General features: G+C 40.7%; 1 pseudogene; it reads left to right on the top strand.

Annotated features, from left to right (window-relative positions):
- Positions 1-398: 398 nt before the first annotated feature.
- LOC149122204 (inducible T-cell costimulator-like) overlaps positions 399-17,584 on the top strand; it is a 40,106-nt pseudogene continuing 22,920 nt past the window's right edge.

Raw genomic sequence — 17,584 nt, forward strand, 5'->3', positions numbered from 1 at the left:
GTGCTTGGGCCCTGCACCCACATGGGAGACCAGGGGGAAGTACCTGGCTCCTGGCTTTGGATCGGTGCAGCACACTGGCCATAGCGGCCATTTGGGGGGGGGGTGAACCAATGGAAGGAAGACCTTTCTCTCTGTCTCTCTCTCTCACTAACTCTGCCTGTCAAAAATAAATAAATAAATAAATAAATAAATAAATAAATAATTTTTTAAATGACCTTACTATGCTAAAAAAGGCTTCTCAAGAGTCAGGCCCTGACACTCCCTACTTTGAACAGGTGCTCACACAATGGGCAGTGAATCTTCAAACTCATTTTGAGTGGATTACACTGCTCAAAGCATATCTGTCAAGACCACAGTTCTTACAGTCGAAAGCCTCCTATGAGGAAGAGGATGAAACCATGGTGAGGAATAATGCTGCCTATGGAATTGCAGTAACCTTTGATATGCTTAGAGGCCGCGGCACCTACATATATTCTCATGAACAGGCCCTCATTGAAGTAGTTGCCTATTTTGACCAGGTCAGAGATTTGGCACTTAGAGCCTTAAAAAATATAAATCCTCCTAAATATAGTCAGCTCTTTAGAAACCTAGTTCAAGGCCCAGGTGAATGGTTCCCCGATTTCCTTTCCAGAGTATTGGAAGCAGTAGAGAAAAGATTACTGCTTGGACCCAATCAAGAAAATCTGGTCAAACAATTAGCTTGGGAAGGCGCTACTAGAGGCAAAAGCTGCAATTGCCCCAATCTGTAAAGAAGACCTTTCTAAATGGATAGTAGCTACAAAGGAGGTAAACCCTGCTGATACACCATACAAGCCATACAACCCCTAACTGCAGCCATTAACAAACTGAACACAAGGAAGTCTAATGACCCTCCAGTTTATTGGGGATGTCAGGAAACAGGACACCTACAGCAAAACTGCCCAAACACTGACAGATGGGGCAAGCCCAAAATGCTGTGTCCCAGATGTAAAAAAGGCTTTCATTGGGCAAAAGGTTGCAAGACCAAGCCTTTAAACACTCCCAGCAGGGCGGCCCTCAAACCAGCAAGTAAGATATTGACCAGTTAATGGTCAATATCTTCAATATGAGGCCAAAATGGACCCTATACTTAGATGACATTGCCTTTGTGGGTTTAATTGATATGGAGGCAGATGCCACTATCTTAAAAGCTAGGGATGCAAGAAAAATGCAACATTGGAAGACAGCACCTGGGCCCGACCTCCAAGGTGTTGGAGGATTAAAATTGGCTGATCATGTCATCATGCCTATAATGTGGTGAAATGACAGCAGAGATACAGGAACCCATCCAGGGGCCATTCCTAATGGATAGCACATAGTTACCATTGATATCAAAGATTTCTTCTTTTCCATTCCCATCATGGAGGAGGATAAGGCCTACTTTGCCTTTACAGTATGGGAGCCCAGTTTCAAGCTCCCTGCAAAAAGATTTCTCCCACAAGGCATGAAAAATTGCCCTGCCATTTACCAAAGATACATTTCTCATGCGACCAGCACACTTAAAGGTCAGTGCTTGGCCATACATTATGTGGATAATATCTTACTTGCTTACAAGAATGCAGCAACTCTGAAGGCCTGTCTAATAGAGACAGTAAGAAATTTACAATTCCGGGGCCAGTGCAGTGGTGCACTAGGTTAATCCTCCACCTGTGGCACCAGCATCCCATATGGGCACTGAGTTCTAGTCCCAGTTGCTCCTCTTCCTGTCCAGCTCTCTGCTGTGGCCCAAGAAGGCAGTGGAGGATGGCCCAAGTGCTTGGGCCCCTGCACCCACATGGGAGACTGGGAAGAAGCTCTTGGCTCCTGGTTTTGGATCAGCATAGCTCCAGCCGTTGCAGCCATCTGGGGGGTGAACCAAGGGAAGGTAGACCTTTCTCTGTCTCTCTTTCTCCCTATCTGTAACTCTACCTGTCAAATAAATAAATAATCTTAAAAAAAGAAATTTACAATTCCTGGGTTTGTCTATTGCCACAGAAAAGGTACAACATTTTCCTCCCTTTCAATTCTTGGATTATCAAATGTCCTCCCATATATCTCCAATGGGCCCAAACCTAAAAATCAAGCATAAATACTCACTTAATGAACTTCAGCAACTATGCAGCCAAATCAATTCGCTGAAGCCCTTCCTTCCCCTAACACCTGCAGAGCTTAGACTGCTATTCGATTTACTAAGGGGAACAGCCCTTCTTCAAAAATTATATTGACACCAGCAGCCAAATCCACTATAGGAAAGATCAACACCCAGTTGTCAAATTTTAAAACATTTAGATATGACTCTCAGGTGCCTCTGTTTGCCATAACCATATGTACCCTCAAGACCCCCTTAAGGAGTTATTTGGCAACAACACCGACCACTTTTTTGGGTGCACATAACCTGGAGCAAGTGTCATAAAATAGTTAACAAAGAAGATGCCATCTTTATGATGGGACTTAAATTAAGATAGTATGCCAATAAGATATTTAACACAGAACCAGACATAGTGGTCCTATCCCTATCACAATTAGAACTGTCCACATTGATGCAGAATAGCATGCTCTTTCATACTTTAATGACAAATTTCCCAGGACAGGTTGACAATCACCTGCCAGTGGACAGGCTACTCCAGATGTTACAAACCTTAGAAATAGACTATCCAAAACATGCTTTCCCTGCTAATCAACCTATACCCATGGCACCGTGTGTGTTTATGGATGCCAACACATCACTGTTTGGAATAGTGATCAAATCCTCAACAGAAAAAGATAAGATCCATGTAGAACCCCACAGGGGATCAGTACTGTTGGGAAAAATAAGAGCAATAGTCAAGGTTCTACTCCTTAGCCAGGATGGGCCAGTAAATATATTTTTGGACAGCAAATACTCAGTACAGGTAGCAAAGGTGATCCATTTTGCAGTCTTTAACCTGACCAATAAGCCAATTGACAGATGTTCACAACACTTAAAGAGCTGAGAACAGAAAACACCCATGGTATATCTCACACATAAAATCACATACTGGGTTACATGGCTTTATTTTCCAAGGCAACAAAAAGGTTGATCATCTTATCTCCTGCAACACGGCTTATATTGGACACCTAGAACAAGCCCATATTCTACACCAAAAATTTCATATGTCAGCAAGCAACATAAAATTGCTTTTCCCAGAGCTAACAATGATCCAATGCAAACACCTAGTGTGCTCTTGCAAGAATTGTGCACCCCTCATCCTGTTAGGCCCACTGCAACAAGCAGGAGTGAACTTGTGAGGCCTTGCTCCTAATAAGCTCTGGCAAGTGGACACCACTCACATTAACTTCTTTGGTAAACTTAAGTTTGCCCATGTGGTGGTAGATACTTATTCAAAGGCTGTATTTGCAACAGCCCAATCTGGAGAAAAGGCTAGTAATGTGATAAAGGCGGTCAAGTCAGCCATGCTGGTCCTTGGTGTCCCCTGGATCATAAAGACTGATAACAGGCCAGCATATACATCACAGGAATTTAATTCCTTCCTGAAATCCTGGAACATACAGTCTGCCACAGGTATCCCATTCAACCCACAGGGATAGGCAATCATAGAAACAACTCATAGGACAATTAAAGATCTCTTTCAAAAACAGAAAAACAATCATATGCCTCCAGACCCACAGCTTGCTTTGACTGAGGTCCCTTTCACTATCAATTTTCTTACTTTTGATTCCCAAGGGATAAGCCCAGCTTATAAACACTGGGGATCCTTTCCATCCCAGACCCCAGCCCCTATGGTTAGGTGGAAAGACCCCCCTGATAGGAGAATGGAAGAGACCACACCCTCTGCTAACCAAGGGTGGAGGATATGCTTGTGTCTTTCCAGAGAATGCAGGATAGCCCATTTGGGTAGCAGCCAGAAACATCAAGCCTGCAACTGACAGTCAACCAGAACCAGTTGAACAAGACTGAGAGTCCACCTTGTTAGCAGATGCACCTGCCCTATCATCCTAGCCTGAGAAACTGCCCATGGCCACATCCACTACTGCTTTATACCCCACTTAGCTCTGGTCAGCCACTCAAATAGCCCACAGCCTGTGTGTGGTCATGCCATTCCTGATTACCACTGTCCCTCATTCCTACGTCTATCTGAGCAAGCACTCCTGTGGTCTCCCATTTTGAGCACTGGTTAGTCAATAAGGGCAAGATCCCCTGGGGGACTACCTAAGACAGGCACAGCCACATATGGAGTCCACATGGAAATGGGGTCAACAATTGTATGGCCAAGAATCATGCCTCCTATTGCTCAAAAATAAGCAAAAAGGGGGAAATGTGGTGGAATGAGAAGGCCATGCCCAGATGGCTGCTGGCAACGAAAACTGCCTGGCAACAGGCTGTGATTGGTTCGGGCATAGACAGCCCCTTGACCAGATTGGCTGCCTTGGCTATTTAAGCTGCTGTACCAACTGAAATAAATGAGTGTGTGGGTTGCTCGCTTTAGGCCTGCTTTTACCCAACTCCTGGGGTCCGTGTGGTGACTCGTGCCTCTTGCCCCACCACACTCCTCCTCTCAGAATGAATCCACCTCAACAGATTTTGATCTCTTTTAAAAATTATACTCCTAATTCAGAAACTCCTCAATATTTTTAAATACTTATTTATTTATTTGAAGGCAGAGTTACAGAGGCAGAGGCAGAGAGAGAGGGAGAGGGAGAGGGAGAGAGAGAGAGAGAGAGGTCTTCCATCTGCTGGTTCACTCCCAAGATGGCCACAACAGCCAGAGCTATGCCAATTGAAATCCAGGAGCCAGGGGCTTCTTTTGGGTATCCACACAGTTGCAGGGGCCCTAGGACTCGGGCCATCTTCTATTGCTTTCCCAGGCCATAGCAGGGAGCTAGTTTGGAAGTGGAGTAGCTGGGACTTGAACCAGCACCCATATGGGATGCTAATACTGCAGGTGGTGGCTTCATGCACTACGTCACAGCGCTGGCCCCTTTAATGTGTGTGTGTGTGTTTAATGTGAGTTAGGGAAAGAGAGATATCTTTTTTCCACTGGTTCACCCCACCAAATGGCTACAATGGTCAGGGTGGGACCAGACTGAAGACAGGGGCCTGGAATTCCATCCAGGTCTCCCACATCAGTGACAGGGGCCCAAATATTTTTTCCATCTTCTGCTGCTTTCACAGGTGCTGGGACTTGAGCAGTGCCCATGTAGGATGCAGGCATCACAGGTGGAGGATTAACCTGCTTTTCCACAAAGCCAACCTCTCCTCTTAATATCTTGTTAAGATCTGTGACATCTGTAAGGCTAATTCTATTTGATTTGTGGAATTTGTTATTTGTGTTGCTTTCCTGTTTTTCTCTTAAACACTTTTATCAGATACGAATTTTGTCAATATTGTCACATCTTGGTTGGGGAGCTGCTTCCCATGGTCTATGGACTTGTTATTCAGCATAGAAATAAAGAGAAGAGGGCAGCATTGTGACATATCGGGTTAAGCTACCACCTCCGATGCCAGCACCCTATATGGGTGCCAGTTCATGTCCTGGAAGCTCCACTTCTGATTCAGCTTTCTTCTTGCTAGTGTGCCTGGGAAAGCAGGATAAGACAGCTCAAGTACTTGGCACCCTGCACACACATGGGAGATCAAGAAGCTTCTGGCTCCTGGCTTGTGCTTCACCCAGCCCTTGCTGTTGTGGCCATTTGGGGAGTGAACCAGCACATGGAAGAACTCTCTGTCTCCCTCACTCTCTCCCCATACCCAACACTAACTTTCAAATAAATAAATATCTCTTTAAAAAAAGGAATAAGGAGAAAAGTCCAAGAGAGAGTACAAGAGTGAGAGCAAGCTTATTTGCAATAAATGATAGAAGCTCGCACATGTTGGGGAAGGGACTTGGAGCTGGCAATCCATTGCCTCCAGGAGGTTGGTCTGTTTTATGCTATTTCTTTTTTCCCTCTCTTATGTGTTATGTACTAGTCCCTCACCTAGTGCATGTAGTAGAGGTCATGTTTGGGTTGGCTTCCCCGTCTCTGTCCAGGAGTACAGAAGGGATAAGTAATTGGATCCCCTTCCTCTGTGCAGGAAGTGTTGGTAATTGACTAATATTTTCCATATCCTTGTCTTAGGTGCCATATCACCCCACTTCCTCTCTTCGGTCTATTCTAAATTGTGCTTTGTTACATTTTGTTTTTCCCTGGAGAGGTAGAATTTTTCTGGAATTTTCCCAAAGCCTACTCTTTTCTCTAACCCTGCTTCAGGGTCCCTCTTGCCTTACAATATGATTTAAAACTTTTTTCTTGCTTATTAGTTTCTGTTGTACATTTTTACTACAGGTATTTCATGGATGTTTACTATTCTTTTTTTCTTTGCATTTATTCTATACTATTTTAGGATGCTCATTTTAGTTCTTAAGAAGAAAACCAAAATGAAGAGCTTTCAGTCTTCTGTTCTAACGTATTCACTTGAGGCTAAAAATTTCCTCTAAGCACTGCCTTAAATAACACCTGATATATTCCTTCTTATGTTCCAGGTCCTGTACCTGCAGACCCTGTCTGCCTCCCAGTTTCTCTATCCCCTTGTGCCTGTAGCTATGCCAACAGATTTATACATCCAACATTGTGCCTGAAATCACAATATTTGCTATCCAGTATGACCATCTCCTATAACTCTGACCCATGCTCATCCTTGCATTTTTCTTACTTTAAAATCTTGTCTGTCTATAGCCCAGGCCAGTTTTCAAAAGTTTATCAAAAGGACTCAAACCAGCACCCATATGAGATGTCAACACTGCAGGCAGTGATGTTACCTCCATGCCACCGTGCTGGCCCTGACCAAAAACTTTTAAAAGCATGATAGTCATGAGAGCCAGGAAATTCCCTTAGTTTTTTTTTTTTTTTATTGAATGTTTTGGAAGTAATAGCTCCCTTCGAGCATTTTAGCAAACTGAGAGAACTTGCTGAGATGAAGCTGTTTTCAGGCTTTCCTGTAAAATTAGCTACACCTGGGCCTGGTGCTGTGGTGTAGCAGGTAAAGCTGCCATCTGTGGTGCCGACATCTCATATGGATGCTAGTTCAAGTCCCAGCTGCTCCACTTCCAATCAGCTCTGTGCTATGGCCTGGGAAAGCAGTGGAAGATGGCCCAAGACTTTGGGCCCCACATGGGAGACCCAGAAGAAGCTCCTGGCTTCTGGCTTTAGATCAGCCCAGTTCTGACCATTGCAGCCATTTGAGGAGTGAACCAACAGATGGAAGACCTTTTTCTCTTTCTCTGACTTTCTATAACTCTACCTTCCAAATAAACAAATAAATCTTTATAAAAAAAAAGTCCTTGGGGCCAACACTGTGGCACAGCCAGTAAAGCTGCCACCTGTAGTGCTGGCATACCATATGGGTAACTGTTTTAGTCCTGGCTGCTCCACTTCTGATCCAGCTCTCTGCTATAGCCTGGGAAGCAGTAGGAAATGGGCCAAGTCTTTGGGCCCTGCACCTGAGTGGGAGACCCAGAAGAATCTCCTGAATCCTGGATTTGGATCAGCCCAACTTCAGCCACTGTAGCCATCTGGGGAGTGAACCAGCAGATGAAAGACCTCTCTTTCTGTCTCTTTGCCTCTGCCTCTCTGTAACTCTGCCTTTCAAATAAATAAATAAATATTTGTTTAAAAAGTCCTTGCTATGTTCATGGTAAGATATTGTTAGCATGCTTAGAGAGTCCTCTTCCAAATCTCAGCAATTTAAACAAAATCCAAATGTTTAAAATTGCTTCCTAGTAAGTTCATACCAGTTTGATTATTGTATTTGTTTTTAGTGGAATAAGGATGTACTGATGTCAGTTTTAAAAAACAACCTACATATTTTGGAAAATCCTACATAATGTATTTACTATTTTCAAAATAAAGAATTATTTTATATGCTAACAGACTATATTTGCTGCAAGTTAAAGTCTAGAAGCATGTATTGGTGCTGTGTTGTACTAGGTTATGCCTTCACCTGGGGCATTATCATCCCATATGGGTGCTGGTTCATGTACCAGCTGCTCTTTTTCCAATCCAGTTCTCTGCTAATGGCCTGGGAAAGCTGTGGAAAATGGTGCAAGTGCTTGGGTCCTGCACCTTCATGGGAGACCCAGAAGAAGATCCTGGATCCTGGCTTTGAAATGGCCCAGCTCCAGCTATTGAAGTTATTTGGAGAAGTGAATATACAAATTTAAAACCTTTGTCTCTCCCTCTCTCTGCCTGCAACTCTACATATGTTATAATACATAACAGCCATAAAGTGTCATGTTGTATTAAAGAGCTTAGTTAAATGTTTTTTTCTTTTTAAATCTTAGAATGAATTTTACCTATTTCACATCCAATAAGTCCTTTATTCAGGAAGAAGGGTGGAGGGCAGGAAAAATTGTGGGAATAACTTGATCCCATTCCCTGATAAGCTCCTGTATGAATATAGACTATGTACTCAGCTCTTTCCTGAGATGTCCACATGATCTATCAGGAGTATTTCAGCCCCCCTAGTTCTTTGCTGAGATGCACATCTGAGCGGTCAAGTGTGTTCTCTCCATTAAACTGTAACTTTGCTTATACCTGTCTGAATGGCTGAGTACTCTCTCAGATTCTGTCTAGAGGGGTCCATCCATTCTTACAAATTCTCTACCCATTAATTCTTGCTACCTTCCTTATCACTACTCTCTTACATCTGTTCAAAGTCCACATTATGTTTATGGGTAATGCTTTCAGTATTGTATGTAAAACTAATTTTTGTACAGAAATATTATACATTTTATTCTTACATATCTGTGCTTTCTACTTTTTTAAAATACAAGTTTATTCAGCACGTTTGTGCTTGTTTTCTAAAAATTTATTTGCTTGAAAGGCAGAGTTATACACAAAGAAAGGGGAAGAGAGAGAGAGAGAGAGAGAGACCTCTCATCTGATGATCCACTATCCAAATGGCTGCAACAGCTGGTGCTGGGCCGATCCAAAGCCAGGAGCCAAGAACCTCTTCTAGATCTCCCATGTGAGTGGCAGAGGCTCAGGGACTTGGGCCAATTTCTGCTGCTTCCCCACGTGTATTAGCAGGAAGCTGGATTGGAAATGGAGTAGCCAGGACTCAAATCAGTGTTCGTATGGGATGCCAGCACTGCAGGCACCTACTTTGACCCGCTAAACCACAGATCTGACCCCTTATTCACTAGAGTGACTTCATGTGTTATTTTCACAGTATGCATCTTTTGATTTTTCCCTTATTATCATCCATTTGCATTTTCACTATTTTTGTAGACTACATTACCTGTACCAGGCTGCCTCTGTCCCTTTGACAAAGATTAGTAAAATAATAAGTATTTGAGACCATTTATACCTTGCCACTTACCTACATGAATATTCTTTGTCCAACATTATGAGCTTTCTTTAGATTTATTTATTTGAAAAGTAGAGTTTCAGAGAGAGAAAGAGAGAGATCTTCATCCACTGGTTCACTCCCCAAATGGTTGCAATGGCCATAGCTGGGCTTATCCAAAGCCAGGATCCAGGAGCTTCTTCTGTCTCCCACCTGGGTGCAGGGACACAAGGAGTTGGGCCATCTTCCACTGGTTTCCTAGGCACATCAGCAGGGTGCTGAGCAGGTGGCCATATGGGATGCCAGCACTACAGATGGAGGCTTTACTCACTAAGCCACAGTGCTGGCCCCATCTTCTTGATGATTGTATGTTTAGATTAAAGCATAAAATTAGGAATTGTAGATTCCTCAAATTTGCTTTTATTTTTTTATTTTCCAGACTTCTCAAGGATGAAAAATAGCTTTTAATTGTCTACAGAATAGCTTACTGAGATTATTGTTGAGATTGTACTGAATCTATTGCTGAAACTTGGAAGAATTTATGTCTTAATAATATATCATTTGATCAATAAAAAGACATATATACACAAATTGATTTAAATTTTCTGTCTTTCAATAAATTTTCAAAAAATTTCCACACACATCTATATAAATTTGATGAATTGATGCTTCAATAATTCTATTATTTTTATTCTCAATTATTCTATTTTATTCTCACTTCTTTTATTATGTCTTGTTATTTTTGGTTTATTGTAAATTTTTGTATTATTTGAAATTCAAATTGTCCATGTCTGGTATATATAGTATTATTTTACTTTCTATATTGCCAGTTAAGTTGGTTTCCTGTAATTTCCATCAAGTCTCATCATATATGAAATAATGGGATGTATTTCTGTCTGAATTTCTAAAATAATGTCAGTGGATTGTCAGAAAAATGAATTTTAATGATTTAGTGAAAGAACATGAAGTGCCCATGACTGCCACTTCACCAAATCCTCTTGCTTTCCTATTCTATGTGTCACAGCTGCTAGAGGGGATGCTAACCTGCCTTTTCTGCCTGCTGTGGATGGCATGCATGCACTTGGTATGAGACAGTCATGGTATCCCTTCTTTTTGTTGAATTCTCCCTGAAGTGGATTAAGGGTTTCATCTCATTGGACACAATTCAGACATATCTAGAATGGTTGGTCTGAAATTTTGTTGGTGTATACTGATTTGTGAAAGCCACATGGGAGTTCAGGTTAAATGCAGGTGCGGTCTCCTTTCAGATATTCAAAAACAAAAATATAATATTGTGTTCAAATATCACAACTATAGAGAAAACATGTCCAGAAATAAAGAATTTAAACCTCTTATTGAGTAGCATGATCATGCAGAACAGGCAGTTTTTCCTTTTAAAAGATTTATTAATTTATTTGAAAGTCAGCATTACACAGAAAGAGAAGGAGAGGCAGAGAGAAAGAGAGGTCATTTGTTCATTTGGTTCACTCCCCCAATTGGTTGCAATGGCCAGAGCTGTGTGATCTAAAGCCAGGAGCCAGGAGCTTCCTCCAGGTCTTCCCATGTGAGTGCAGTAGCCCAAGGGCTTGGGCCATCTTCTATGCTTTCCCAAGCCATAACAAAGTGCTGGATCAAAAGCGGAGTAGCTGGGACTCAAACCAGTGCCCATATGGAATGCTGGCACTGCAGACAGTGGCTTTACCTACTACACTACTGTGCCAGCCCCAGAACAAGCATGTATAACACAGCAAGTTAGAATATTGGATTTTGAATATGAATTCACATTAGGATATGCTTTATATTGTAGGAGTTTATGGATAGAGGTTATGGGCAAACACAAGACTTGTGTAAGTAAGTTTTACATAGATACTTAGGCATGAAGACAAATTTTTCATTACCTACACAATCATATTATTGAAAAATAAAAATAGAGATAAAGGATGGAAAAAGAAAGCAGAGGAGTCATATGTGATTTTTTTTCAGGGCCCATATAAATAGTGACACTTTGGTAAGGGATTTTTCATGAGATTGTTTTAAGGAAAGAAATTTTTCTGAAAAGGAAACTCAAATGTAGCACACACTTATTTTCTATGATATTTATGTTTAAGCAAAGTGCTTATGCATGTATTACTTTCTTGTAAATTAAAAATTATCGGACAGTTCATCTGGAAAAACAACAGGAGAAAGTAAAAAAATTGATTTAGAGTTCATTTTTCTTTTACAATGTAGACTGATTGACAAAATATTTTTAAAATAAATGTAACCCTTGATATTGTAGAAATATTGCCATATTGCAAATGTGTGAAATATGGGAAATACCTATAAATAGTAAAAACACAAAAAGACACACACACACACATATAAACTGTACACATACTAGGGTCCATTCTTATCTTTAGGGGGAAAGGACTCAAAGACAAATGTCTCCCCAGTTCTTTAACTCAGAACTACTCTCAATGGTTCACACATTTTACTGATGAGTAAACTTGCTTCAAGTTTTCCATGAATAGAAATTGAGAAATTTGTCAATTGTACTCTATGGAGCATGTAAGTGACCATACCATAAACTCTCAAATGCAATGGTGTGTTGGAGTTGTTTCCTGGATATTGTTCCTGACCATGTGGGCAGTGAGAGCCATGGGAGAATTAAAGATACTTCAGCTGACAGATCTGTTACTTGGAGGCTCCACAAAGGAATCAATGACATCTTTGTGCAACTTGAGGGCTTGGCTGCTCCTCTCCTGATCCAGCTCTCTGCTATGGCCTGGGAGAGCAGTAAAAGATGGCCCAAGTCCTTGGGCCCCTGCACCCATGTGGGAGACCAGGAAGAAGCTCCTGGCTCCTGGTTCCTGGCTTCGGATTGGTGCATTTACAGCTGTTGTGGCCAATTGGGGAGTGAACCATCGGATGGAAGATCTGTCTGTCTCTCTCTCTCTCTCTGTGCCTCTCCTCTCTCTGTAATTGAGACTTTCAAATAAATAAATAAATCTTCAAAAAAAAAAAAAAACAATTGAATAACCCAGCATACAGGTCTTAAGAGTACCTGAAGATGTAGAAAGAGAGAATGGAATAGAAGGCCTATTTTGTGAAATAATCACAGAAAACTCCCCCAACTTGGAGAAAGAAAGGGATGCCAAGTACAGGAAGCACATAGAACACATATGAAACATTACCTGAAAAGATCTTCACCATGACACATTGTAGTCAAACTTTCCACAGTAAGGCATAAAGAAAACATTCTAAAATGTGCATGAGAGAAATGCCAGATTGTTTTCAGAGGATCTGCAACTACACTCACAGCTGATTTCTCATCAGAAACCCTACAGGCTAGGAGAGAATGGCAAGATATATTTCAAGTCTTAAGAGAAATAAACTGTCAAGCCAGAATATCATGCCCTGCAATGCTCTTATCTAATAATGAAGGTGAAATCAAGACCTTTAATAACAAACAGAAATTGACATAATTTGTCATTTCTCAGAGCCTTACAAAATATGCTAAAGGATTTGCTACACACAGAAATACAAGAAGAAAGCCATCATCATGAATAAATGTGATGGCAGAAAATTCCCCAATAAAAGTATGAAAGAAATCCAAAGCAAATGATAGGAATATTCATGGAAAATGGCAGGGACAACAAGTTACTTATAAATAGTTACTTTGGATGTAAAGGACTCCACTCTCCAGTTAAACGATACAGGCTGGCTAAATGGATTTTTTTTTTTAAAAAAAAAGACCAATCTATTTTCTGCCTACAAGAAAGACATCTCACTAACAAAGATACATGAAGACCAAAAGGATGGAAAAAGATATCCCATGCTAATGAAAAGCAAAATAGGCAGATGTAACCATCTAATATCAGAGAAAATAACCTTTAACAGAAAAACAGTTAAAAGAGACAAAGAAGGGCACTATGTAATGATTAAGAGGGAAGTTCATAGCAATTGGTGCCTACATCAAGAAACTGGGAAGTCGCCAAATAAATGAGCTGTGGATGCATCTCAAGGACCTAGAAAAACAACAAATTAAAGTCCAATTTAGTAGGAAGAAATAAATAGCTAAAGAAGAAATAAACAAAATTAAAACCAAAAAAAAACACAAAAGATTAAGGAAATTAAGAACTGTTTTTTTGAACAAATAAATAAAATTGACCTACCATTGGCCCATATAACCAAAGAAAAGAGGGAGAGGACTCAGATAAATAAAATCAGCCATGAAAAAGAAAATGTAGATATGGTCACCCTATAAATAAAAAGAGTGATCAGGAGTTATTACAATGAGTTATATACAAACAAATGAGGAAACCAAAAAGAATAGGCCCAAGTCTAGGAGAAGACAGTTTAAAAATGAAGTGGAAAGAGTGCAGTCTCAGGGAAGAGTTAGGGAGAGAACAGCAGAGGAAACTACACAAATTGGAGGAACATAATGAAACTACTTAGAGGGCAAGGACATGCACAACTTAGGAGTCCAGCAGCAGAAAGCCTCTGCACCAGTGTTGGAGAGTGAAGTAAGACCAGACTTCAGCAGCACAAACCACTGGCAAAAAAGCTGTAGGAAAAGCCTAGAAGGAATTCAGCTTGGAGCCTTGTGGGGGATAGTGTACCTGTCATACCAGAGAAAAAAAGACAAGGGGGGGGCATGTTTTCTCTCTCCCTGATCATGCTGCAAAGGCGTATAAAAAGCTGACACCAAGAAAGTGCCATTTTGGACATATGTAACACCTGTGCCAGCTTGTGTCCACTCCCAGGAACCAGCCAAGCAGACTCCTGAGTGTGGTGGGGAGAACAGACAGGGAGCTGGGTGCTCATGACCATGGGAGGCTTGTGCATGTGGACTGTGAAAACACTGAGGCTTCATGGGAGGACTCAGGGTGTGGCTGAGGCAAGAGCAGTCACTTGTGGGAGGCTCCACATGATCAGGGCTCCCTGGTTACCTGGCAAAGAACATTGCTGGGGAATCTGAGCTTACACTGAAGACTGTCCAGATCCTTTGGGTGGTTCTTGTGGCAGAATGGACAAATAATATACTCATTGGGGCTAGCACCCAGGCACTGGCCTCTTTCTAGGTGAGGAGCTCGGCTAAGTCTATGCAAACAGACAAGAAGAAACCTCCCCTCTGATTAAAAATGAAAAGGAGATTTACCACACCAAACCTGGATGTGTCACCTCAGACACACCCTTCACCCTGGAGTACATACCCACCAGACACCTCTAGATATTCCCTGAAAGCAGACACTAGTCACTCAGACACAGCTCAAAGACAAAAGCCACCACACCAAAAAAAAGAAAAAAAAAAAAGAAAGAAAGAAAAGAAAAGAAAACAACAAGTATCTCCACAAATGCCAAAAATAAATGCACCAATTCAAGAAACAAGAATAAGGAAGGCAATATGACACCCCCCAAAGAATACAACACCTCAAACCTAGATTGTAAAGATGATGAGATTGAAGAAATGCCAGAAATGCAATTCAAACAATTAATCATAGGATTACTTAGGAGTAATCAAAAGCAAATTCATGAACTAATGAAATCCATACATGATATGAAATAACATTTCTGTCACAAAATTGGGATTCTAAAGAGAAATCAAAATGAAATTTTAAAAGTGAAGATTTCAATAGAACAGATAATACTTACAGTGGAAATCATTAACAGAATTGGGGAAACAGAAGAAAGAATATCCAACTTAGAAAACAAAGAACAGGAAATTATATAATCAGACCAAACACAAGAAGAAGAAATTAGAAAACTAAAAAATACAATTGGAAATCTACAGGATACAATCAAATGACCCAACATATGGATTCTAAGAGTTCCTGAAGGTGTGGAAAAAGAGAAAGTATTAGAAGGCCTTTTTGGGGCCAGTGCTGTGGCACTGTGGGTTAAATCCCCAGCCTGCTGTGCCAGCATCCCATATGGGCACTGGCTTGAGTCCCAGCTGGTCCTCTTCTGATCCAGCTCTCTTCAATGGCCTGGGAAATCAATAGAAGATGGCCCAAGTGCTTGGGCCCCTGCATCCATGTGGGAGACCCAGAAGAAGCTCCTGGCTCCTGTTTCCTGGCTCCTGGCTTTGGATCAGCTCAGCTCTGCCCATTGCAGTCATCTGGTGAGTGAACCAGTGGAATGGAAGACTTCTTTTTCTCTGGCTCTACCTCTCTCTCTGTAACTCTGTCTTTCAAACAAATAAAGTAAATCTTTAAAAAAAAAAAAAACCCAAGTCCCAAAGGGACAAATGCCATATGTTCTCTCTGATTTGTGAGAACTAATAGAGCACCTAACAGGAAATCTGTAGAAGTGAAATTGACACTTTGAGAAGTGATGACTTGAACAGTTCTTGTCTTCACTGTTGAGGAACGAGTTTTTTTCCTTAATAGAGAATGGGACTGGGAAGGAAAAGGGAGGAGAAGGTGGGGTGGGAGTGTGAGTGGTAGGGGCTATGGTGGGAAGAATCACTATATTCCTAAAGTTGTACTTATGAAATTTGTATTCATGAAATAAAAGGTTCCTTTGGGAAAAAAAAAAGATTCAAGATTCCTGGACACAATCTACCAAAATTGAGTCATGAAGACATAGAACACATAAACACACCAATAACCAGGATGGAGATTGAATCAGTAGTAAAGACCCTTCCAACAAAGAAAAGCCAGACATTTAAAGAAGAACTAATTCCAACTCTTCTCAATCTATTCAAAACAATTGAAAGGGAGAGTATTCTTCCAAACACTTTCCATGAAGCTGGCATTACCTTAATTCCTAATTCAGAAAAAAAGAATAATAGACCAATTTCCCTGATGAGCATAGATACTAAAATCCTTAGCAAAATACCAGCCAATTGAATACATCAGAAAGATCATTGACCCAGACCAAGTGGGATTTATCCCCGGTATGCAGGGATGGTTCAACATCTGAAAATCAATAAATATGATACATCATATTAACAAACTGAAGAACAAAACCATATAATTATTTCAATAGATGTAGATAAAGCATTTGATAAAATTCAACATCCTTTTATAATGAAAATGTTAAGCAATTTGGGTACAGAAGGAATATTCCTCAACATAAGGCAAAATTATGACAAACACACAGCCAGCAACCTATTGAATGGGGAAAAATGGAGGTATTTCAGTTAAGATCCAGAACCAGACAAGCATGCCTACTCTCACTGTTGCTATTTAATATTGTCCTGGAAGTTCTAACCAGTGCCATTAAGCAAGAAAAAGAAAGAAAAATGATAAAAATTGGGAAGGAAGAAGTCAAACTATCACCATTTGATGATGGCATGATTCTATATATAGGGAACCCAAAAGACTCCATGAATAGACTATTGGAACTCATAAAAAGGGTTTAGTAAAATAATAGGATCTAAAATCAATAGCCTTTATATACACAAACAATGCCATAGCTGAGAAAGAACTTCTAAGATTAATTCCATTCACAAAGTTACAAAAAAATTTAAATAATTTGGAATAAATTTAACCAAGGATGTCAAAATCTCTACAAAGAAAATCAAAAAAATTAAAAAACAAAATAGAAGAAGACATAAAATGTGGAAAAATCTTCCATGTTCATGGATTGGGAAAATCAGCATCATCAAAATGTCTAAACTACCAAAAGCAATTATAGATTCAATGCCATCCTAATAAATATAACATTCTTCTCAGATCTAAAAAGCATGATGCTAAAATTTATATGGAAACACAGAGATCCTGAATAGCTAAAGCAATCTTAAACAACAAAAATAAAGTTGGAGGCTTCACAATACCAGATCTGAAAGCATACTACCAGGCAGTTATACTCAAAACAGCCTGGTAGTGGCAAAAAAAAAAAAAAAAAAAAAAAAAAAAAAAAAAAAAAAAAAAAAAAAAAAAAAAAGACATGTAGACCACTGGAACAGAAAAGAAACTCCAGAAATCAATCTATGTATCTACAACCAATTGAAATTTTACAAAGGAGCAAAAATCAATCCCTGGAGCCATGACAGTCTCCTCAACAGTTTGATGCTGGGAAAACTGGACCTCTGCAGAAGTATGCAATAAAATCCCTACTTTACACCTTACAAAAAACTCCACTCAAAGGCCAGCGCCATGGCTCAATAGGCTAATCCTCCACCTTGCGGCACTGGGACACCAGGTTCTAGTCCCAGGCAGGGTGCCGGATTCTGTCCCGGTTGCTCCTCTTCCAGGCCCGCTCTCTGCTATGGCCCGGGAGTGCAGTGGAGGATGGCCCACGTGCTTGGGCCCTGCAACTGCATGGGAGACCAGGAGAAGCACCTGGCTCCTGCCT

Source organism: Oryctolagus cuniculus, chromosome 15 (genome assembly GCF_051225735.1).
Source record: "Oryctolagus cuniculus isolate XC-2025 breed Fujian yellow rabbit chromosome 15, ASM5122573v1, whole genome shotgun sequence".
In the NCBI taxonomy this organism is placed as follows: domain Eukaryota; kingdom Metazoa; phylum Chordata; class Mammalia; order Lagomorpha; family Leporidae; genus Oryctolagus; species Oryctolagus cuniculus.